The 24838-nt window shown below is 42.2% G+C and overlaps 1 protein-coding gene across 1 annotated transcript in view; it reads left to right on the forward strand.

Annotated features, from left to right (window-relative positions):
- Nucleotides 1-16769: 16769 nt before the first annotated feature.
- The window catches only part of flrt2 (fibronectin leucine rich transmembrane protein 2), a 61614-nt gene continuing 53545 nt past the window's right edge, over nucleotides 16770-24838 (forward strand). The window contains exon 1 of the mRNA XM_085132150.1: nucleotides 16770-17286. The gene's annotated coding sequence lies outside the window, so the exon portion shown is untranslated. The remainder of the gene's footprint in view (nucleotides 17287-24838) is intronic.

Raw genomic sequence — 24838 nt, forward strand, 5'->3', positions numbered from 1 at the left:
GAAAAACTAGTTCATGCATTTATTACTTCCAGGCTGGACGACTGCAATTCATTATTATCAGGATGTTCAAAAAACTCACTGAAAAGCCTTCAGCTAATCCAAAATGCTGCAGCAAGAGTACTGACAGGGACTAGAAGGAGAGAGCATATTTCTCCTGTTTTGGCTTCCCTTCATTGGCTTCCTGTTAAATCCAGAATTGAATTCAAAATCCTGCTCCTCACATACAAGGTCTTAAATAATCAGGCCCCATCTTATCTTAATGACCTTGTAGTACCATATCACCCTATTAGAGCACTTCGCTCCCGCTCTGCAGGCCTACTTGTTGTTCCTAGAGTATTTAAAAGTAGAATGGGAGGGAGAGCCTTCAGTTTTCAGGCCCCTCTTCTGTGGAACCAGCTTCCAGTTTGGATTCAGGAGACAGACACTATCTCTACTTTTAAGATTAGGCTTAAAACCTTCCTTTTTGCTAAAGCATATAGTTAGGGCTGGACCAGGTGACCCTGAATCCTCCCTTAGTTATGCTGCAATAGATGTAGGCTGCCGGGGGATTCCCATGATGCATTGAGTTTTTCCTTTCCAGTCACCTTTCTCACTCACTATGTATTAACAGACCTCTCTGTATTGAATCGTATCTGTTATTAATCTCTGTCTCTCTTCCACAGCATGTCTTTATCCTGTCTTCCTTCTCTCACCCCAACCGGTCGCAGCAGATGGCCCCGCCCCTCCCTGAGCCTGGTTCTGCCGGAGGTTTCTTCCTGTTAAAAGGGAGTTTTTCCTTCCCACTGTCGCCAAAGTGCTTGCTCATAGGGGGTCATATGATTGTTGGGCTTTTCTCTGTATCTATGAAGCGCCTTGAGGCGACATTTGTTGTGATTTGGCGCTATATAAATAAAATTGAATTGAATTGAATTGAAATGAACTGAAGAGCCAACTCTTCAGTTGACAGCACAAGCTAACTTTAGCTTGCCGTATCTTTCTGTAACAGCTAAAGCTGAGATCATATCGATGTGGTTATGGTGATGTCACCCATTTGCTTCCGTTTTGAAGCCTCGAGTTCCTCGTTTCGGCCGTCTGTATCTGTTATGGTCATATAGCAGTTTGTGAGTCACATGCTAGCATCAGACAAAGTCATGCCCGGTTTATATACAAAATAAAAGTCATGCTGTTCCAAAAAAGACTTAAAACCCAATAAAGTCATCAAGAAAATATTTACTGAGGTCATACAAAGACTAGAACAAAGACTTCTACACAACTACGTCACCGGCAGGACTCGGTCCACGCGTCACTTCTGTATTGGCTTCTTTACTTTTAATAAATACAATGTTTTGGCTTTGGGCTCATCATAAGCACTGAGTCGATTGCTTTGAACGTGCATACTCAAAACGAAAAACAGGATCCTTTTATTTCTTTAGCAAAGTAATGATTCCTAATGCAGAGCTCAGCAGCGCTACGGGGCTGAGCAAGAACTCGAGCTTTCTCGCTGTATTTGTCAATTATGTATGTACTGCAGACAGAAACTATGGGAGACGCACTGTTGTTCTACAAGTGTGCTGACAGCTTTCAGAACCTGCGGATACGTCCTCTTGTCAGCGATGGAGCCTGAGAAACTGCACGCCCTGCACAGTTTGAGCTGTTGTGACTTCTTAGAGCTACTTCCGCCGGTAAAAGTGACGCCTGGCTGCGCTAATGCCTCGACATGACAGAGTGAATTATGTGCATTTTCACAATTAAACTAACAAACACACATCCAAACAACTCATAATTAGCTTCCATACATATATAGTACTAACTGCCTCGTTCTTAACACCCTGCTGACAATTCCTTCTTTCTTTATTTTACAACCCTAACCCGACACATATTCAGTATCAAGGAATGAGATGCATATACAAACTGCAGAGCAACTGATTTTATTTATTTATTTTTTAAATGCAAGGCAAACACTTTTTGGAAAATTACACATCAATTCCCAGCAGCAGATAAATAGATCCAACTCAGTTTGCATAATTGTGTTTACAATGAAAAAATCGTGCCATAATGGCTGCTTTTGCAGGAGCGTGCAAATACCCGGACCGTGTAATTTGTTCCGATGTGTGTGCGGCACATCCGAGGTTTGTAAATTGTTTATCTGAGTACAAGAGGAAGAGGAGGGGAAAAAATGCTCGATACAACTTGGGACTGCACGTTCAGCCAATGAAGCGTGATGATAATGCAAGAAAGTCAGCAGGAAGGAGTCGGTGGAAAGATTTAAAAAAAAGCAACACGAGAAGCCCCAGAGAAGCCAAAATAAGCGGCTTGCGGCGAGTCTAATGCAGCCCTGCAATAAACAAAATTACAGATCAGCTTGGCTTCGTTTCACATTTGTGGAACCGCAAAAGCTGATTTCCTGTTTATCTAGATGGGGAAGGTAGAGGAGTCTTAAGGCGTAATTTGAATCCATATTTCAGCTTTAACAAGAGACTTTTTACTGACTCTGCATCTGTGTGGTGACACACACACACACGGCCGTGTGACTCATTAGTGTGTGTTTGCTGGGTTAAAGGGTTACGGTGTGAGCTTGCTGACCTCATGAGCCAGCTTCTGTCAGGCTGCGACGTGCGTGCGTCTGTCCACATTTTTGAACACTGGCTCTCAGGGTTTATTGCAGGAACACGTAGACAGGAAAACCTCCGGGGGCACTTTCTCGTGCTTGATGAACTCTGTGGGTGTCATTTTAAAGGGGAAAAAGAAAAAGGGCTGCGTTAAAGTACATCCTACAGGAAATGCCGAGCGCAAGTGTTGACTAAGGTCAAGGCAGCCATAACTAAACCGGGAGTCTCAGTGACGAGCAGGTTAGTGCAGAGGGATCAAACATTTATCGCTGCGACAGCAGCAGCAGAACTATTCACTTTATTTACCTCCCACTCTCAAACTCGCCCTTGACTTTAAATCTGAGGTTATATTAAATTTCCTTTAAGTGAAACGCCGGTCTTTTGAAATCAGCAAAAACACCTGAATCGAGCCGAGCCGTCCTTCTTTCTTGTTGGAACGACCTTAACAATGTTTATCCATTTTTCCTTGCTGCATGCTTTCGACCGCACAGAGTGCCATGTTGTGCAAATACGCATTTATAATTAATTATCTGTGTGCGCCACACCGCGGGTTAATATTTGATACATTTGCTGCCTTGAGGTTCGTGTAAAAGCCGAGGCAGAGTTGGAGTTAATTACAGTGGCAGGGACCTCACAGAGCTGCTTTTGTTGTGTGACAGGAGTTTACGCAATCAGTCAGAAATGCAAAAGGTGAGCTTCCCTCAGGCAAAGCCTTTGACAGCTTCAGCTCTCACTGCTATCAAAATACACGGGCTCTCTCCTGAGCGCGGGCCGATGGCAAAACACAAGGCAAAGTCGCCCAGTCTCCCACGTGAAACATTATACAATAGCCAATAAATTTTGAACCTAAGCCTTGGCCTTAAAACCTTTACGCATAAATGTAAAACGACCTCGCTTGTCAGGAAACACCCTTTTAGCACCGGCTAGATGGAGTGGGTGGGTGGGAAGGGGTTGTTTAAGTCAATCAAATGGACTTTCCAAGGATCAGGCCGTTCTCAGAAGGAAAGCTGTTGGTCTGCTTAGTGCTCGTTAATAAGTGGATCAGCCGGTCTAAAGCTCTCAGGGCCATTTTGATGTTAGCTGAGACCTTTTTTGTCTGACGTACCCGCCCAACCCGTCTTTATCCAGCGTTTGGGGCTCATTCTTTTTGGCTTTTTGTTAGTTGTGCTTTTCAGCTCGACTGTTCGTTCCATCATCTGTCCTTCACAGTCGTAGCTGCTAGCTTAAATATGACATGCACCATCTACTGCAATTAGCATCACAGCGATTTGTAATCATGTTTGGATGCTGTCCCAAACACAGATCCTGTATTTCCTGCTGCAAGCTGGTAGCATGCCTGTATTTTATTTTGTTATTGTTCATATTTTGTTATGTTATTTTCTTCTTGTTATTATTTTGTGCCAGAGGCAGACCTTTGTTTTATAGCTCCCTGGGTTTGAATAGTATAAAAGGTGAAAGTCGTAGAACTAGTTTTGCGACAGTTTTGTGAAAACACAGCAGTGGGCTGACAGATAATCAGCTGCTGACTAAGAAAGTGAAACCTCATTGGCTCCCATGGTCAGATGTGCAACGTCATCTATGAAGGTAACATAGTTACAGCTACAAACAGCAGTTTCAGTCTCAGCTTCTCTTTTCAGGACAACTGTACAATGGGTGAATTTTTTAAATCACTTGCTCAAATTTGTTAGCGATTAAATGTAAAGGTGTGGACACTTTTACTAAGATCCCAGTCACACAGAGCGAGACACTGGTTGGTAACTGCCTGGCACTGGTCTCTAAGGAAAAAATTGTATTCTCCCAACTGGTTTGGAGTGGTTGCTGGAAGCTGCTGGAAACCGCTTTTACTAAAGCCCCAGTAACCCCAGTAGCACAGCTACAGACCGATCGGTGACCTGCTGGTTACCACCAGCTACTTGGGAAAAATGTGTGTTCTGCAAATGGTAACTTGAGGTTGCCAGCACTTGCAGTTGCAGTTGCAGTTGCCAACAAAGGCTGCTCACCTTAAGAGGAAACGCTGAGCCAAAGGACAGCTTTTATTTTGAAGGGGAAAATCCTGCTTTTCCAGTTTGCGTCGCACTTTTTCAAGTTTTATTCAACATCCCGCTCCATTTATATTTAGTTAAATTTCCTTTAGCAAGCTGAACCTTTACCAGAAGTCACAGGTAGCCATCAGCGAGCATCTGGCATGATCCTGGCTACAAGTTTCACCTGTGTAGCTGCTGATTTCATTATCTCATCTCCTTTCCATCAAATGTAGCAGCAAAACAGCCAGAGAGCGTGATGCCACCACGGTGTTTGACACCTTCTTTGAAAGCCTCACATATGAAAATGTTTATTGATATTATTATTCTCAGGTTTCAGCCCAAACACTAATGTGAGGAAAGCAGATCAGTGGGTTGGAGGCTGTTTGTGTTTCTCAACAGTGAGTTCAGTCAGACACAGTTTTTAATTAACTGTCATTTTTATTGTTTGAGGAAACATGGAGGTTTTTTTTTTATTATTAAATGATTTTTTTCTCTTTTTCTAAATTGAAGGAGTCCTTTCTGTGCCCTCCGTCTGCTGCAGGAGTAGCCGCCCCCCTGAGGTGCGCCGCCCCCTCACCGCGACCTACTAATCCATCCACCAACTGAGCAAACCGAACCCGACTCGGAGCTTCGCCCTCTGGGAGTATTGGCAAAGAGCAGATGACATCAAATCGCTTCATGCCACATGTTCCATGAACTCGACACCGCCGGCTGCTTTATTAGACACAGCCGTCTTTTAAGACCCTAACGTGGGAGCGGAGCCCCCGTATACCGCCACAGGGCCGCGTTCGCTGCGTGTCAACACCAACAGTAAATCAGCTGCCCGCTCTTTATCTCACCACTGACACGGCAGTTAACGAGATTGGAGAGTGACAAATCCTATGGAGCGTAATTACATCAATCTGATTACAAATTATGCTAATCCTATTACAAAAAGTGGTAACTGAGTAAAGAGGAGATACTTAGAGCAGTCAGTGACTCATATTTGGAGCTGTGGGCACTTTGATTGAGATGTTTCATGGATGCACGTGTCGACAGTGTCACTCAGACCCGTGTGATGCCTCTTTTGATAACTCTCAGCTGAATTTGTCCGGCTCTCGAGCTGGATTGATTCAATAACACGGTACCACATCGTGTTTGAGCAGGTACTGGAGCTACATTTCATTCTCAGAGCGACCAGATTTGAGCCCAGCAGCTGCAGCCTGTCTGGCGTTTTTCCCTCTCCTGCTCTGCACCGCAGCAGCAGCTGAGGAGCCATTTTGGGGCCTTGATGCATTCAACAGCTGGTGGTGCCAAGCCCGGGGTGGGCGTAGAAGAGAGGAGGAGGAGGAGAGAGAAGAAGAGGGGGAGAGCGAGGTCACCTGCCCACCGAGCCGTGGAAGCACGGGCCTCGGAGCATGTCGGTCGGCAGGCGAGCCGCCAAATGGCAAAACGAGGTTTGCAGGAGGAACAGCGACACCACTTTACCCGCCTCGCTCCTCCTCGGATCCAGCGCCGACCTAAAATCACATTTGTAAGCGTCCCATCACTCAAACGTCTGTGTAATGCATTCCAGGAGAGCGCTCTGTGTAACTCGCCCATATGCCGCATGTTTTAGGAACCAAACCCCAGAGCTGGTTTCGGTTCATCGCTCTGTTGCTGGGCCAGGTGTGTGTGTGTGTGTGTGTGTGTGTGTGTGTGTGTGGACACAGTGAGACAATGCACTGCTTGTGGATTTTTTTTCTCTTTTTTTCCAGACTTGAGCTTCACTTAAGTGTAAAGAAATCCAAAGTGGATGGTATCCCACTCTTCCTACAGTCCCGGGATGTGCTTCCATAAATCAGCCCTGGTGGTGTCAGGTACTGGAAAAATCTCCACTGGGCTGAATGTTTACATGCACTGAGGAGAGATACTAGAGAGGTACGACCTCTGTTTTGAAATATCTCAAAAACCTCTTCACGAGACTGACAGCGTTTCATCTTCTTCTTATTTCCTTCAACTATTTCGAGTGCGGTGGCGTGCAGAGAGCGCTGGTGCGGTTAGAATGAAGCAGCCAGGATGCTGCGTGAAGGTCGAGTCTTACTGTTAAGTTGTTTTTTCCTCAAATAAAGATCATTCCTGTGTCCCTGCTGACACCCGAGGAAGATTTTCACTCTTTTGATGTTTTGTTCAATCACACAACCTGCTGCGTATCTTAGAGATTCTCTCCGTCCTCAGAAACGCTCTGTGTACAGTTTGAGGCCTCGGCATGTGTGTGTGTGTGTGTATGTGTGTGTGTGTGTGTGTGTGGAGATGAGAGGACAGCTGAACAAATGAAGGAAGAGATAAACATTTGGACAGGACGCACCAGGTGGATGATGAGCAGTGTCCAGACGGCACTGTGACAAATCCCGGTGCTGCAGTTTGATGCATTTCTCAGCATTCAAATCCAGAAAAGCGCTCCAGAGTTTCTCGCATTTCATCGCAAACTCCGAAAAGTCCCGTGCGATTGCTCGGATTCAGGCCTCCCAATCAAAACCTGCGGTACGATTACTCGAGCTCGCCCCATAAACAGGCGTACGCTCAGCCATCGGCCGTCATTTCTGTCTGGTGGAATAACCGTGAAGATCAGGGCAACACTGAGTACCACGAGCTGTCAGGTGGACGGGTTTAAACAGCGAGCAGTGTAATCATATGTTCGATACTTTATAAGGGTCGTAAAATTAAAACGAGCACACCCACAAAGATGGAAATGAAAGGCTTGTTTTTTTGTTGCAGCTGTGACTCCATAGTTTTTATTATGGTTGTTATCGTTTTTTCTTTTGTTCTACGATTTCGTCTTTAATCTGGTTTCCACAGTGACTCTCACTCTAATTTTCAGTGACTCCAAACGTTCAGTTTGAGCCGAGTTGTTATTATTATAATGATACATGTGAAGTTTAACAACTTCAAGACAGCACAATCATATAATAGGAACACATTCACACGGGTGCTCCACTTTCATTAAAGCAGATGTGCCAGTGTTTCCTTGAGCTGTGGGAAACTGGACCAAACATTCAATCTTCCTCTCCTTCACCCCCCAGATGAGACCCCCTCCCTGAGCCTTCCTGTTAAAAGGGAGTTTTTCCTCCCCACTGTTGCCGAGCTCACAGGATTTTTACTTTACTATGTAAAATAAACTGAACTGAAAAAGACTGAAAGTAGAATAAAGTGTTATTTATATTTAATATAATCTGTTTGTTGTTTGTTTGCTTTACTAAAACATCCTTTGAAACTTTGTATGTTTTATTTAAACAATAATCTTGTGTGACACTCGAAGGTGTTTTTGACTGACGTGTGTGCAGAGCCAGACTATTTTTATAAGAGTTGTTATGATACATAAGTGACTTCATGGTGGCCTTTCTTTCTTATTCTTTGTTATTTTTGCAAGTTGCTACAGTCAAAATATTACATTTTTACTTTACTTTCACTTACTTTATTTCTGCATTTTTAGGAATGACTGCAGAAATACACCAAGAAGACACATGTGGTATATACTATATATATGTTTTTTAAATGAATCCTCTGTAATAGTAGCTAACAGATTATTATTTAATTTGATAAAGATATCTCTGTATGGGAAATGTAACCGTGATCTCCTAGAAAATCAGTTGTCAGGAAATGTAACTGTACTTCTGTGTGCTAAGCAAACAATCAGGCTTCACCATCAGGTATGCCAGAATTTAGTATCTGGCAACCAAGACAGCCACCAGCTTGGCTCCACCCCTTTATTTATAAGTAAATATGAATTAAATCTAACAAAGTGCAGTCGAGACATGAATGCTGCTTAAACATCCACAGAAGCTTCTGCCTCACTGCTGGGATGAAGAATCTTGGCACACACCGAGCTGTGGAGATGTGGAGCAATGAGAGGAGCACAACTTTCCTCAGATGAAACAAATCGAAATATTTTCGTCATATTTTTTTCTCCATCCTTTGAGGTCTAGCTTTTTTTTATTGTGTCATCTAATTACATCTTCTTCTCCTGCTGTGGTTTAATGGCACCAAACTGAAGCATCAGCACTGTTGTTCATGTTTATCCGTCCAGTCTATTTGCACAGCAGTGAATGAAAAGGTAGATTCTCTGTAGATTACATTTCAGTTTGCAGTACAGAGTTGGATGGAAACTTGCCCTTTGCAATATGACTGGAGGACCTTTGGTCCTGTGTAACCCCGTGTACGACCCCGTGACCCCTTCAGACTTTCTTCTTCTTCTAGTTCTCTGCCCTTGGGCACCAATTAATTTGGTGAATATAGAGAAGAAGGATGGCAAACAATGCAAATCAGAGATTTTCCTTCAAAGGATTCTCAGGTGATTAACTCGTGGTTTGTACTTGAAAGCTAATATTAGCTACTTTAGTGAGTAAGGGTAAAATCCACTCAGGCAGCCAAAAGATTAAAACCACTGCTATTAATCACTTTGTTACCTTGAAAAGCACTTTGGCTCCTGGCATGTCAAAGCTACACAGATACCTAAACACTGATGCTAATACAGCCACAATAGGATAAGACCCCTCGGCGCTAAGCCTCACCCCCAACCAGCCAGTGCAGATGGCAGGAAGCTTCTTCCTGTTAAAAGGGAGTTTTTCCTTCCCACTGTCACCAAGTGCTTCTTATTGTAGGGTCTGCCTGCTGCTGTGAGTTGCTGCTATATAATTTAAATCGGTTTGAATCTTTCCTGGCATCGATGTAATATTTGAGGTGGTCTTAATGTTGTGGCTGATTGCTGTGAGTAGTTTTTGTCACAGCTGCTTTTACATGGAGGAAAAAAGCCACTAAGTCAGAGTAAATAGTGGATTTTGGCTGCTAGAAAATACATACCTGTTTCAGTTCCTGCCATAATGTATCCTTTATGAACCCTGTAAATTGCTCCTGAAAGCGGCGACTAAAAACATAAATGTGAAAGGTATTTTTCACAATGTGCGTCAAACAGATTTCCCTCCATCCTGCTATCACATTCAAAGTCCAATTTCATGATGATTCACCGTGATTAGCCTGCATTTCCACAGGGTTAGATGAACACCGCTGCCATATCCTTATTTGACACACTATACACCTCCTCCGGTACACCCAAGGTGTGCCAATGAATATTTCAGCAAGTCAAAATGGATATTACTCCTGAGTCAGACCTGCTGGCACAGACTGCAGCGCTACAGGTGGGGCATTATGGTGCCAGGCACGCTCAGAGCGCAGGGCTAATGTATCAAGACATTATGGGCCTGGGTCACTGCAGTTTCTCTTTTATTTACCACACTTGGAGACTTGAGAAAGATTAGGAATTGCTGTCAGAAGCATATTCAGTTCTAATGGACGGCTGCAGCAACATACGTTTGGACTTCCATCGCTTGGAACGCAAACATCCTGCTAATCTTCGCCTAACATAAACACATGCTGCTCTGCGTTTCCAAGCATGTGCGTGTCCCTCTCGATGACTTTACAAATCGTAGTTGCTTTACTCAATGTTTGTTTAATTGTGTTGTTTTACTCGTTCGACAAAACACTGAGAAGCACGTCCGTGCATCCTCCTGCTTATGTGTGATTAAAATGCGATACAACGGGCATGTTAATGCTAGATTTCAGGTTACTCGGATTCTGGCTTTCAGCTTCATTTATGTGTCATCCAGATGGTTTTGGGCAATAGAGTTCTCACATGGCTCATCAAAAGATAAGCTCCTCTTACAATTGTTGCATTTCAGCTGAGAGCGCGCTTCCCACTGCACAGGAATTGCCTTAAACCAGTCACTGTACAAATACTTTGACGTAAACCATCCATGAAAGAGCCTCATTCCCCCAGCAGCGTTTAAAGAAAGAGAATGCACGAGGAGGAAACATGACACTTTGCTTTTATATAAAACCATATGAAATGTATGCAGGTTTAACAAGCGATAACATTGGACTTGGTGAAACGTGTAGTCAGATTCTTATAAGCAAAGCAAAGCACGGCAGCCATTATTTGGACACGAGAAGCACATTATCATCGGCTCCGGCTCTGAATGTGCAAGAGGCACTTTGACTGCAGCTACAAAGGGGCTACGAGCCCTATTCAGGGTTTTGCTCTCATTCATGACAATACATCTTATCGTCGAGTATCCATCTCCTTTCATTTCTCTCCTCGGGGACCGAACCGGCACCATAAGCGCTGTGCCATGATTCAAGTGTGCTTCTGCCAATTTATTTTTCCATAAGACTATGTCAGTCAGGCTCAAAAGTAATAAACCAGCGCCTCTGGTAAAGACATTTGCAAAGTAAATAGGGCCTCCTTTCTGACAGCAAATGTGTGCCTATAACTGCCGTCGCCATGGTACCGACTGTCAGCATCACTGTCGTCGTGGCGCTATGGGCTGATGTTAATCTTTTCTGCGGGTGTGACACTTCGCGTGGTTGGAGAGGGAGCTCCAGAAGCAGGGATGTGGTAAATGTGTCAGCTACTGTCCAGGCAAAGGACCAAGACAAAGCTGAGGGGGGAGCATGTTTACAAAAAACACTTTTAATGATCATTTAAAATGTCAACAACACTGTACTCATGCTCCACAGAGGGTCAATCTTCCTTTAGCACCAGCCAGAGCTGATCCACACGTTCAGAAATCCGTTCATGGTTGCCTGAGGATACGTCCAGACTCTTCCTGTGTTGATTATGTCAACACACAGAGTGTGCGCTCAACCCACCAATCAGCCAAAGCGTCAAAAGGTAACAAAAGCAGAGACGAACATGTTCCCCTCACAGCCCAGCTGGCTGGTTAAAAGGGAGTTTTTCCTTTCCACTATGACCAAGTGCTTGATAAGGGTCATCTGATTGGTTGGATTTTTGCTCTATAGTTGTAGGGTCTTTACAAAATAAAGAGGCTGTGCTGTTGTTGTGATTTAAAAATATACGTAATATATATATATATATATATAAAATATATATATATTTTATATATATTTTATGTATATATATATATATAAAAATATATATATTTTATATATATATAATTTATATATATATATATAAAAATTATATAAATTATATATATATATATATATATATATATATATATATATATAATTTATATATATATAATATATATAAATTATATATATTATATATATATATAATTTATATATATATAAAATATATATATATAAATTATATATATATATATATAAAAATATATATAATTTATATATATATAAAATATATATATAAATTATATATATATATAAAAATATATATAATTTATATATATATATATAAATTATATATATATATATATATATTATATATATATATATAATATATATATATATATATATATATATATATATATATATATATAAAATATATATATATTTTATATATATTTTATATATATATATATAAAAAAATATATATATATTTTATATATATATAATTTATATATATATAAAATATATATATATATAAAAAATATATATAATTTATATATATGTATATAAAACCTGAACTAAACTCGTTGTTACAGTCACACTGCTGTCACCGCAGCTTTTGTGCTTCATGGTCTTTCAGTTTTGTGGTAATACACTGTGTGTACAAAGGTACTGGGCCATCTACACGTTACACCTATGGGAGCTGCTGCCATGGAAACTCACGCCAAAAAGCATGGCCAAAAAGTGTGGCCCTGAGGTTTTGTCCGTACGATGCACTTTAGCAGGCTATAAATAAAAGCTCTTGTAAGTGTGCTTTTTAGAAAAGGGTGCAGACACAACTCTATTTTTACCCGGCAATCACACAGGCCATGATGGCATGTAACACAAAAGTAAAGAGTAGTGTATTACTTTGTTCAGGGAGTAAATAAAACTAACAACTCAGCCAAAGTTAGCACGCTCCAATGTTCACAGTAAGATGTTAGACAGCTTGTAGCGTGTAGCTCAAAGCAAACCACAGCAAACGCCCAAAGCCCCGAGCACGGTGCGGTTGTGGACTGCAGATAAAAGCATGGCTTGTGTAACGATGAAAGAGCCTTGAAATAATTCTATTCATCTAAAGAGGTGACAAGGTTTATAAGACAAGAGTCTCTTGTAAAGCACCGAGTGTGGTCTGTGCTGGTCTGGAGGAGCGGCGGTGGAATATGAAAGACATTTTTCTTTTCTCCACCTCTCTGTTTGTTCAGTTTCGCTCTCGTGGGGGAAACAGATCAGAGCATGAACACATCTGGGACTGCTGCAGACTGTGTGTGTGTTGGATGGGGGGTACCTACTGTAGACTGGGTGCTGGAGAGAATCACCACTGTTTTCTTTCTCAGTAGCGTGCCCCACGCAGATTTACACTGCAGCCCTGCCATACGCTCTACCCAGGAAACGGGCTTTATTAATACATTTAAAAGCACGTCAGGCTTTGGTGACTTATGGTCTATATAAGCCAATGTGAAGGTGCATTGTCGGCACCTTTTCACCAATAACGACAGCGTGAGAGACGGAAAGAAAAACATTCTCCGGGGGCCCGACCGGTTTGGGCCTTGCATGGGGGGAGAAGGCTGTTTCAGCTGAGTGTTCCAGGTGTTGCTTTTTAATTGGCAATTCCACAAGCAATAAAGCATTTCACTTACATTCGCTTGTAAAGTGCTTTCATTCCATCTCCAAATGATGTAATTACCCAGCCGTCCCAGGCGAGAGGGAGGAAGGAGAGGAGAGGAAGGTCTGCTGGCCTCTGCGCCGCTCGCTCTCTCAGCGAGAACCCTGGCGAAGAGTTTCTGGGAGAATGTTTTCATTTAGGAATCCAAATACGTAAAGAGAGGTAGTCATTTGCACAATAAACATACGGCGCTTTAATTTCATTTCAAGGTCTTCTATTAAAGAAAACACATCAAAACAAAGCAAAAAAAGGCTGAATATAGGTTTGCAGTTGTGTTTGATGCGTGAAGGTCAGCGGGGGATGCTTGTTCTTTGTTCCTGGACACAGATGGCGAGTGATTTTTCTGTGTAGCCAACACTGATTTCTTTTCATTGCTGTTCATAAACCTACAGAAGCGTTTTTTCTCATCACAGTTACAGTTTGACTTCTTAAGTCAGGACGTGGGCACAGCCACGCTCGCCAAATTCACTGCTGAGATGCAAATGAGTTTTAAACCTGTCCACGTCTTCACCCTTTTTCTTCTGCTTCTTCCTGAAAAGGCTTCGGATTACAAATATGCTAATGAAGTCAGCTAACCCATGCGGCGATGTTATCGTTTGAAATTTTATGTGATTTAAAAAAAAAACCCAAAACACATTTTCCTGTTCAGCTTGTGTGGAATTCCCTCGGAGACACAGAAAGGTCAGAAGCGAAGCCAAGTGTGTGTCGGCCAAGCGTGCAGAGACGTGTAACACTAACCTGAAGTCATTTGACTAAAACCGATCTCGCATCCACCTTGAGGGGGGGGGATTGTGAACCCTCAAGAACAAGTTCAGTCTGTCAGCTCGTGGCGTGGAGCGAGCTCTGAAACACAAGCGCCGTTTGATCAACGATAGGTGGAAGGAAAAAAAACAAGGAAAAAAGTGGAATTCCACCGAAGCCGTGTGACCGAATAGCTCAGCGTGGATTTAGAAACACAGAGGAGAAAGTCAAAGAGAAAACATTCTTTTCACATAAAGCCTACCTGGCAGAGATTTTGCATATCAGACCTCCCCAGCGCCTGTCAGTATTCCAGCAGTGGCAACACTGCCAAAAACCACAAAAACAAGCTGTTCGCTATCACTGCTGTTCCCATGGGAACAGGCCCGCAGAGGGTGTGCCCGCTCCGACACTCATCTGCACAAACAGTATATGAGCTCAGTCCTCAGCATGTTACACAGACCGGGAGGGGAGGGAGGCTGGGTGAGGTGTGTGTGTGTGTGTCCCGTCAGCCTGTTTCTCTGACACGCGGGGCCTCGTACACAAACTTGCTATCAGTATAAGCGATTAAAAAAGTGCCACAAGGGGGAAAAGGATCAAGACTCCTGAGATTTTGGGCCCGCGGTGCTCATTTGCACACTTCCTCTCCTTAATAAAGACCACACATTCCCGACGACTGGAGCGGCTTCCAGGGCTGCAGTTCAAAGTTAGCTGGGCAGAAGAGGGGGAAGAGTAAACACGCCAGGCTGCATCTGTGATTCACCGTTATTATCATTATTTTTGTTTCACACAGGAATATAGTTTGATCATCTCCGAGAGAATTTCTTTGCTCTCTCTATCTCTGTTTTTCTGCTGTGTTGTCCATTTAACCCCGGCTCACACCTCTGCAGCATCACCGCAGGTGCAGCAAACTGCATATAATTAGCACAAAGTGTAACGTGCCACCAAACAGGTGCCGGTGATTGTCAGCAGCTCTGCATTTGCATGTGAAACTGCACCAATGTGGCCAAAGCTTTCACCCTCGAGTTGGCCACAAGCTAAAAGTGGCCTTTTTGTTTTTTATGGCAGCCTGAGAATATGAAATCGTGACAACAGAACAATCTGTTCATTGGCCTTTACAACAATATGAGAGTTTAAACAGAACATTTCAGTTCAGTTCTATTTATATAGCAGCAAATCACAACAACAGTTACCTCAAAGTGCTTTACAGTATGATAACAGGGGGTCGTCTGATTGTTGGGGTTCATCAGCAAACACTTGGCGACAGTGGGAAGGAAAAACTCCCTTTTGACAGGAAGTAACCTCCAACAGAACCGAGCTCAGGGAAGGCAGGACAGAAACACACAGATAAGATTGCTATTAATTTACTTACATAATAATAATAATAATACAATAATAATAAAACAATTATAAAACAAAAAACAATACAATTATAACAATAATAATAAAAATATACATATGTTTCACCCAAACTATTGAAAACATCTATGGACTTGTTCGTTATAAAAAGACAGATGTTGTTCATACAGTTTGCTAAAGTTGCCTTTGGATATAAATGTGTTATTACAGACACAGTTCATGCAGATTTCCTCTTTGTTTGTTAAATAAGGAATAAAATAAAGAAAGAATAAAAAAAAAGGTTAAAAATAGAGTTTTTATGATCATTATGCGAGAGGTGAAAATCAATTCAGGCTCTGTAATTACAAGACAGATTTCATCCACTTGCTAAATATTTCTCACTTTGATGACAGCTTTAATAATTTATTCCCCATTAATTTATTAATGTATCCGGGCACAATATCAGGGACCTCACAGGATGTCAGAGGCTTTCACAGAGACGTATACGACTGCAGCAGCACAGCTAAGACATCAGTTTTATGCGTGTGCTTCCTGTAGGAACGAGAAGGGCAGTGGTCCCCGTCAGCTGCCCTGAGGATCACCTTAATTTGGCGAGATTCATACCTGCAGCTACGACGCTTCTATCAAAGCTGCAGGTGGATCGATACTCTGGACACATGTGGGTAAGATTTCTCAAACACACGACAGAGTGCACTCTGAACGTGTCAAGGGGGGATTTCAGCCTCCGGGGGTTTGTAAATTAGTTCCATTATGGAGTTTGAAAATAGGGTTTGACCTGATTTCTTCCCGTGCTCTTAAGTAGTCATCAAGACCCAGCGGTTGCATAGTTTCAGAAACAAAGTGAATTATTGAGTCTGTAACAATCCCACACCTGACTGTTGTAAAGCCATGTGTGAAAAACAGCATTAACAGGTTTAGTTCACATCTGGTTGAGAAACTCCAGGGCGGGGACAGAACTACTTTCTATTTAATGGTGGAGTCTTTGCAAACACTGATGTGCATTTTGGGCTTATTGGCTAAGCCACGGTGATATTTTACCTGCTCTTCTTAATCTGCGGTGTAGCTCCTGATCTAGGGGGCATTAAACAAATCCCTGCTCCTCACAAAGTTGCTAAAGTTGCACGATGCAAATGACCGTATTATTCTCCTGACTGTGGTCACACTCGTGCTTCTGACCCAACGCTGCTCAAAATATGAAAACAGCAGAAGAAAAAAAGCGTTTGTCCCGGAGGGAAACACCCGAGCCCCTAAGTGAGCAATAAATCTGGCACTTAGACACGAACGTGTGTGTGTGTGAGCGTGTAAATGTACTCGGTGTTCCTGAAGTCTGGAGCCTCCAGAGATGTCAAATGTTGCCGGCAACATCCGTAACCCGTGACCCCTGAGACTCCTGTTTTGTTCTCGGCTCTCCGGGGCCCCCCCTCTCCAGATATCCATCCGCTGAAACTCCCCGGGATGACGGACTCCCCCGTCGTCCCCATTCCTCCGCACTACAGCCCGGTAGCCTTTGACCTCCCCGCCACCTCTCGCCTCTTCCAGACTGCCCTCGCATTCCAGCAAAAGGCGCTGAAACCCGAGCCCGCGGTGAGCTCATCGAAAATCAAGAGTTAAATGATACCAAAAAACCCTGAGAAATGTGAGAGGCAGAAAAGGGGAGAGGCACGCCGCCGGAGCAGGACAGGTCTGGAACTGGTTGTGTGTGTCTGCTCGCCGGAGCTCCTCGGGGGGGTTAAGTTACAGCAGAGAAAGCGAGGAAGAAGAAACTGCTGGCGTCTTTGAATTCTCTCCGCTTTGTGTCTGCCTCGTTTGCCTGCTCCTCGCCGGCCTGACTGACTTGTGCCTGCAGTTTCCTCTTGACACACTTCAGCGAGCTCTCGAGTTAACGAGCCCGTCGGTGTCTGTGAGCCAGGCTGACATGGGAGCGTAACGCCGTGAGGGCTCCTCGCCTCTGTTCTTTGACCCCGCTACGACCACCGAGTGCTTAGAGACGGTAAGTGTGTGTGTGTGTGTGTTTGGATGTTTTAGTGTCTGTAAACAAAAAAGAAAAGAAGAAAAATATCAGATTTCTTCCCAAAGCTTTATCACAAATGTCACAGCTCTAAATCATTGTAAGTCACGTCTCATATTGTGATGAGAACCATTAAGATGCCCAATCACGGCGCACATAATTAAACTAATCAGTGTCTATCTCAAGCTGAGCTTGGAGTACGACTGCATAGAAGTTGGCAAAAAGGCGCTTTTTCCCTTTCATGTGAGCGCATCTTCAGCTGAAAGCCAAAATGAACTTTCAGAAGTTGTTATTGTTGTTTTCCACGCATGCATTATTCATGGCTGCCTGTTTCTCATGGCCGTTGTTCACTGTGCTTCTTCCTGACCTGCTGCACTTGTCTTGTCAACCTTTGGGATGACGAATGGCTTCTGAAGCAAAGTTTTAAGCAGGGCTGATGAGTTTAATGGGTGGCCTGCAGGAGACGCTAAATAAAAGGTTGAGTACACATTATTGTTATTACTGTCTTTAAAGAGCGTGATGAACAGAGTGCACCCACAGCCTCTGCAGGGCTGGTTGACAAAGAAGAAAGCGTTCAGAACAGGGTGAGGGCCGGCTTACGTTGTGTAATCTCACCAGCTCTTCCTTTTCCAGCAAAAGGAAGCGATTGAAAATAATTGTGAGCATACCAGCAATAACTTTTAAAATGTCTGAGGTGAAATAGAAACAATTATCTCTAACATCTTTCGCAATGGTCTCATTATTTAAATGGGTGTGAAGTCCTCCTCTGCCTCTCACAGGTAAACACTCCACGCTTCTTTGGAAATAATCACATCTCTATCATCAAAAGCTTTTTCCTCTTCTTTACTGGGGAAAGCTGCCCTGATTACACTCCATTTACAAAGCTGTTTTATTCACCGGCTTTTACTTAACAAACCTCCAGAACGCCAAGTGCCAGACCATAACTGCCAATGAACGTGATTAATGAGGAAACATAAGGCTGCAGCATACAGAGAATAGTGACACACACCTCTCCAGCATCAACATATGACCTCTAATATTTCATTTTCCTAACATGTTCACAGTTGTTCCAAATTGTGTAGCAGTAGCCTGGATATGTCTGCTGTTTTTGTCCCTGTAGATTTTATTTCCAGAATCGTATTGTTCATGCAGAGTCATCAAACAGGAAACACTCCACATATATGTATTTTAACTCACTGCAAAGTAACGCTTTAAAAACAGTCACTGGGTCAAGTTTGCTGCAGCGTTCTGAGAGGCTGCATCTGATTTGGAGCTTTTATTCATCATCTTTTTGCTGTTTTAACTTTTTATCTGTTGGGTTTAAGTAACAATTTTAGAAACTGTCTGTTTAAAATGCAAATCCTCTCTTAACTGTTTGAACTTGTAGCCGGTAGAGGTGGGAATCACCACACATCCCACGATACGATATTATCACAATACTTAACGCACGATACGATATTATTGCAATTTTTTAAAATATTTTGCGATATTCAGATTCTGTACATGAAGGTAAACTTTATCAATATTCATTTTCTCTAATATCAAAGTCTCACACTCAGTCTTTCTCTCATTTCAGTTTGATTGTTGACAAACTGAACGGTTTGTATTACAGTCTAGTCCAACTTAACTGAATCAACCATCTGGTACAATTATAGCTATTCTGAACTATGCAGTTTATGAAAACTATGCAGCCCCTTCAGCAACTGAAGAATTTGAAAGTAAATTAAAACAAAATATAATTTTACATTAAATAAAAAAGTTTTAAACTTAATTAAAATAAAACATGTCTTAAATTAAAATAAGTAAACTGTCATGTTTATTGCTGCCAAAAACAAGTTAAACACATTTGGACAGTGAAGGAATGTCAGGATTCTTGCTCAGAAAAAGGATCAACATGCTCTGAAGTCAGAGCACAAAAACCTTTTTGTAACAAAGTATCGATTTCTGCTGTCCCTGTATCCATACATTATTAGCAAACAAAATATCACCATACTACACAGTATCCATTTTTCCCCCACCCCTAGTTGCCAAAGTCTTTACCGGCTCTGATCTGTTATTTAACCATTTAAAATGTTTACGCTAATAGAAGTCGTGTATTACACTAAGTGTTTGAAACATGAACGCTTCCTTAACTTACCATTTCAATTATTGTATTTAGCCTATTTTTAGCTAATTATATAAAATAAATATGAGCTTTAGTGCTCTGTTTATTTTTACAGTTCTGTTTAAATTTTTTTACTACTTTTACAGAAACAATTAAAATTCTTTGCTAATTATTTCAGCAGTTTTTATATATCACCTGTTGTTGTTACATTTAGCTAACGTTTGGTTTCTGGTTTACTAACAACCTTTGAGCCAAACAAAGATCTGAAAATACATTTCAAAGAAATCTTATTTCATTATGATTTATGACGTTTTAACAGAACATGGAGAAAAAATCCCTCGAAAAACAAAAATCAAGTAAGTAGAATCAAAGTGATGCGATAAGAAGAAGACAGTTGAGTGTTATTGAGTATTTTATACTGTCTGTCCTTCTGTAGTTTAAACAGATTATTATTGAGTTAATACTACAGATGGCTTCACATGTAACCACGAGTTTCATATTTTAGCAGTCAAGTTGGTGTTAGTTCAACTTTTTTTCCTTATTTTATTTTATTTTTTTTACAAAACATCATTTTTGAGGCTCCATAATTTTTTCATATCATTTTTACTGTAAAATAACTTTGATGTCTTTGTTAAATGCAATGAAGCGTAAGTGTAACATGTCCGTCTAAAGGAACTGACGTGTTTCCAAATCTGCAAATTTTCTGCATCATCATCTCTGCATCAGTTCTTTAAAGTATGCATTGTGTAATGTGTCAGTTGACGGCTCAGCAGGCACCTTTCTGGAGCTCAGGTTAAAGTGAGCGCTTTCACCTCCACAGTGTCACTGCTTTGGGGCACAGCAGAAGGGTTTTACACATCAGTATGAACATATTCGACAGCTGCAGTGTGTTTTCTACAACATGGGGGATAAAAGACGCATTTTTTATTTTATTTTTTTAAACATTTGATACAATTAGTTGCAAAAAAAGTTGACTTTGACATTAGGAATGTCTCACTGTGTTTGAGACTGTTAGAAATGACAGCGAAGAAAAACAGTTTTTTTTAAAGAAGTCTTGAATTACTTTATTTAGACGCTCGTTTATTAACATCCTGACAGGAGACTGAATCCTGTACAAGCCCAAACCTGTAGCACTGAAGAGTCAGCTGACGGCAGCGGCCGACTCAAAGCATGAATCAGACGTTGTCTGGTGCTGGACGCAGCCTGAGGGCAGAGCTCAGATATGCAGTGATGGAGGAGCAGGAAAGGACGAGAGCGAGAAAGAGAGGGAGGGAGAAGGAAGACCGTAGGCTGCTTCTACGGCCGACTGGGAGATCGGACACAAGGAGAAGCTTGTTCTCGCTCCGTCTCACTGTTCTGGGCATGTAGCGGGAGGACATGGCCTCTCGTGAACGAAAGGAAAATAGAGTCAAATACCAGAGGATAATGTGATTATAGGCAAATAGGAGAACGAAGGTTAATTAGAGTTAAGTGTCTATAAAAAACGTCTGTGTGTATACATCTGCATTTCAGCCTCCGTCCCATCGACGGGCTCGAATTCTTTCTGCCTCCATTAAAACAAACATAACTCAGGAGTTCAGAAAAATGTATATTTTTGGAAGATAATACCTGCGCGCAGTCATTAGATTATAGTCGACGGCTTAGACATTAACGTACCGTAAAGACCGATGTACCTGAAAAAAGCCCTGAAAACACAAAGCTGCAACAGTGACCTCACGCGCACGTCTGGAGGTCGAACTGAGTCAACATCACCCATGATAAATCCCACCAATAGCTGTTTTCATCAAACACTCATAATCTCCCACTTGTGACCGCTGGCGCCCCATTAATGTGGGACCTGTCGTTCAGAGAGAGACGCGCCGCAGCCGTGACCTCTGAAAGATTCGACCAGAACTGAACCAATGAGGGAACAGCAGCTGATTTTCTTTTCTTTCTTTGGGGGGGGGGGGGGCTAACATTCGCCATGTTGCATCAAATGTATCTGACGATTGGAGGTGACCAACGCGGTTTGTTCTTTTCACAAAGCGAGTGACTCAACATTCAGCTGCACCTTTGATTGTTCTTTACGGAGCAGTTTAAAGGGAAAGTCGCAGCTTTGATTGCTGCAGTAACAATGTTCTGGAAAACAAAGAAACCCCATAAACACCCAGAAGAGTCATCTCAGTCTGACCCTTCTTCCGTCTCTGTCTGTGGCTGAGACACAGGAACCCGCCACACTGTAAAAGGCATTTTGAATATTAGTTGTTGATAATGTGACCATGGATTCTGGATTAAAGCTGATTGGTCACACGCTGTAGTTAGCAAGAAGAAGAAAGACTTGTCCTTCGTTCTATAACCGGCTTTGTTAGTTTTCATCAAGAGCTGCGATCTTTGGTTGTTGGCTCGTTCCCGCCCTGATGTCTTAATGTGTCTGAGGATACATGTGCCATGCTTAGCGCAGACCTGAGGGTCTGTTTGCTTCCTCGTGCCTTCTTCTTGGACCTAAATCCATCCACCAGCTGACTGTTATTACTGCATAAATCGAATTCGATGAGTCAGTTTTGGTGGTTTGAACTGAAAAATGTAATTACCATTATACATCCTCACAATGACTTTTTGCGTCCATTGTGTAATGCACAACTAGAGTTCAGCCAGAATATGAAAACCTCCCGAGGACTCAGCAAATGCTGCTTTGTCTAAAGCTGGAACCTTCGAGCGTTTAGACCAAAGCAGCACATCAGGACATCAGGACGGGCCCTTTGGGGGTATCGTGTGGTGGCAATGATACACTGGCAGCAGATCCTGTGGGGCTACAGACCTCTGAGGTGAGACCTCCATTTATTCTGTGTTTTGTGCATCGTGCTGCCGATAGAAACCCAGCAATCTTTAAATGAACAGAGTAGCAGAGTGAATGACGAGGCACGCATGCTGCAGCTGACTGCTGTAAAAAAGCACAACATCTACCTGCAGTCATGGCAACATTAAGCAAGATAAGCTAACGCTCCGTCTCTCTGAGTACAAACTAGTCTCATAGTTGTTGGAGCGACTCGGATATTTTGAGGGTGAAGTTGTTCACCACAAAATAAGTTGGACGTGTTGTAGCTGAGATATGGACGTTACATCTGTTTTTTCTTGTTCCTTTGCTTCCTTTGTAAAACACTTAACGATGGTTCTAAACTGCAGCATGAGTACAGAGAGTTGGCAGGAAGTCTTCAGACACTTGCACCTATTATTTCAGCAAGTGATGGGACAACATGTGTGCCAATGCATTCTGTACTTTTGTGGTGCTTAATGCTATATTGGCTTCTGAACAGGCAGTATAGCTATTATGGTGTTATGCCACAGACATAAACACCACAGATCTTATCCCCGGTCTTCACAACAATCGAGTATATTCCATGGTGCTACCATACCTGATGAAATGTGCAACGTCGTTTTTTTTAAAATTACAGATAATGTATAATAATAATAATGATGATGATAACTAGAAAAATTTGCATTTCCTGCGAAAATGCTGTGTGGATGCCTTAACGCTGAAGAAAAAAGCTGAAAAAGTTGAAAAGTTGCAAAAAGTTGTAAGGTGGTGAAGAAACTGAAAATTCTGCTGAAAACAGGTGAAGAAGCAGAAAATGTTGCTGAAAAGTGGTGAAAAGCAAAAAATTCTACTCAAAGGGGTAACGGAGAAATTTTTCCTGAAAAGTGGTGAAATGAAATGTTGCCGTGAACAGGATTTGAACCTGGCCCTCCTGGTCTCAAGGCAGCTACTCATCTCACTGAGCCAATCTCATTCTCACAGAGATGAGGTGGAGAGACTGACAATTCTGCTGAAATGAGCAGAAGCTGCTGAGATTTGTGCTTATAAGAGGTGAAAAGGCTGAAAATTTTGCTGAAAAGAGGCGAATGAGCAGAATTTCTGCTGAAAAGAGTTAAAAAAAAGTTTAACTGTTAACTGAAAGAAATGTTGCCATAAGCAGGATTTGAACCCCGGCCTCCCAGTCTGAGAACGGCTGCTCATCTCACTGAGCTAAAACACAGGTCAACCGGGCAAGGGAAATCAGTGAGGCCACTGATAATATGGCAGAAATGGGCAAAAAATATTGCAAAAAAAAATTCAATATCTCAAAAAGTATAGAAGTTATGAGCACCAAAAGTCATAGCTGGCATTAGCAGAAAGAGCAGAATTTTTCAAAGTTTGAACGGTGCAAATAGCATGAAAACTGAGGGAGTAGTTAAGCGGCAAAAAACGTACGGAAGCAACCAGAATAATAAAGAATAAAGAGAAACAGGAACTCAATAGTGTGCCTTTGAGGCATCCACACTATAATGATGATAATAATAGTATATACAGCATTCGGAGTGTTGCCTAAACCAGCATCATGATACCTCATTATGGGCCAAAACAGATACTCCACATTTAAAAGTAACTTATAGATCTTTTTGGAAGTTACTGAAGTACTTTGAACACTTTCTTACCCTTTGAGTACAGCGCTGCCTATAATTGAGGACAGGTTTTATGGCGCGTAAGCAGAGCCGTTCCTGTTTGCTTTGGAAACCTCTGAAAGTGGCCAAAAAAGCGCCGGCGAATGCCAGCCAGAAGGGCTGCCAGCAGGCGTACATAACACAACTTGGAGCTGCACTCCCTGATTTTCTGCTCCAGTCACACTGAACTTTTAACAGGCTTCATGCTGCTGACGCATTCAGGACTCAGCCGCCCCCCCTCCGCCCTCGTGTCCCCCCTTATCTTAGATTTTATGTTCACACCTCATAAAAACTCAATTTATTCCTCAAAGTTGAGCTTTAGTTGTGAAATCCTTGTTGTCATTTACAAGCGATGTTGCGTTTGGTGTTCAGGCATCGCAGAGCTATCAGCATTAGTTTTTGTGGCAGCAGCGCTGCTACACACACACACACTGAAAGAGTGTGGGAGTGGGTATTTCTCTCAAATGTAACCAAAACAGAAGGCTGCAGATGAGATGAATACGGGCGATGAATCGTCTCACACCACAGTAGTCGTGGTGATGTGGGTCGTATCAGACACCAGGAATGTTCGTCTCCGAGTTCATTTCAGTCCATGAAATCTTTTTATTCAGCTTCGTGCGATGGCGTTGATCTTTTTCACATTTACCGGGTTGTTGCTCCACTTTCTTCTTTCTTCATCTCAGATAGCTCGGAGTGGTTCGCTGTTTCAGCAGACCTCTTCCCAGAAGGCTTTAAAAATAACTGTTTACATTAGACTCCAAAAATGGACTCGCGTTTATGTGGCAAAACTTCCTTTTTTGATGACAAAAAATAACAAATGTTTATATTTCCAAAGAATGTGGTTAAAATCGTCAAAATCATTCAAACCTCTCTCCTCTGATCTAACAGCAGTGATCCTGCTACAGCTCAAGGCTTTATATTTAAAGTTGTAATAACAAGTTTCAACTGAAACTCGCAAAATGTAGGTTCGCG

Source organism: Neolamprologus multifasciatus, chromosome 15 (genome assembly GCF_963576455.1).
Source record: "Neolamprologus multifasciatus chromosome 15, fNeoMul1.2, whole genome shotgun sequence".
In the NCBI taxonomy this organism is placed as follows: Eukaryota; Metazoa; Chordata; class Actinopteri; order Cichliformes; family Cichlidae; genus Neolamprologus; species Neolamprologus multifasciatus.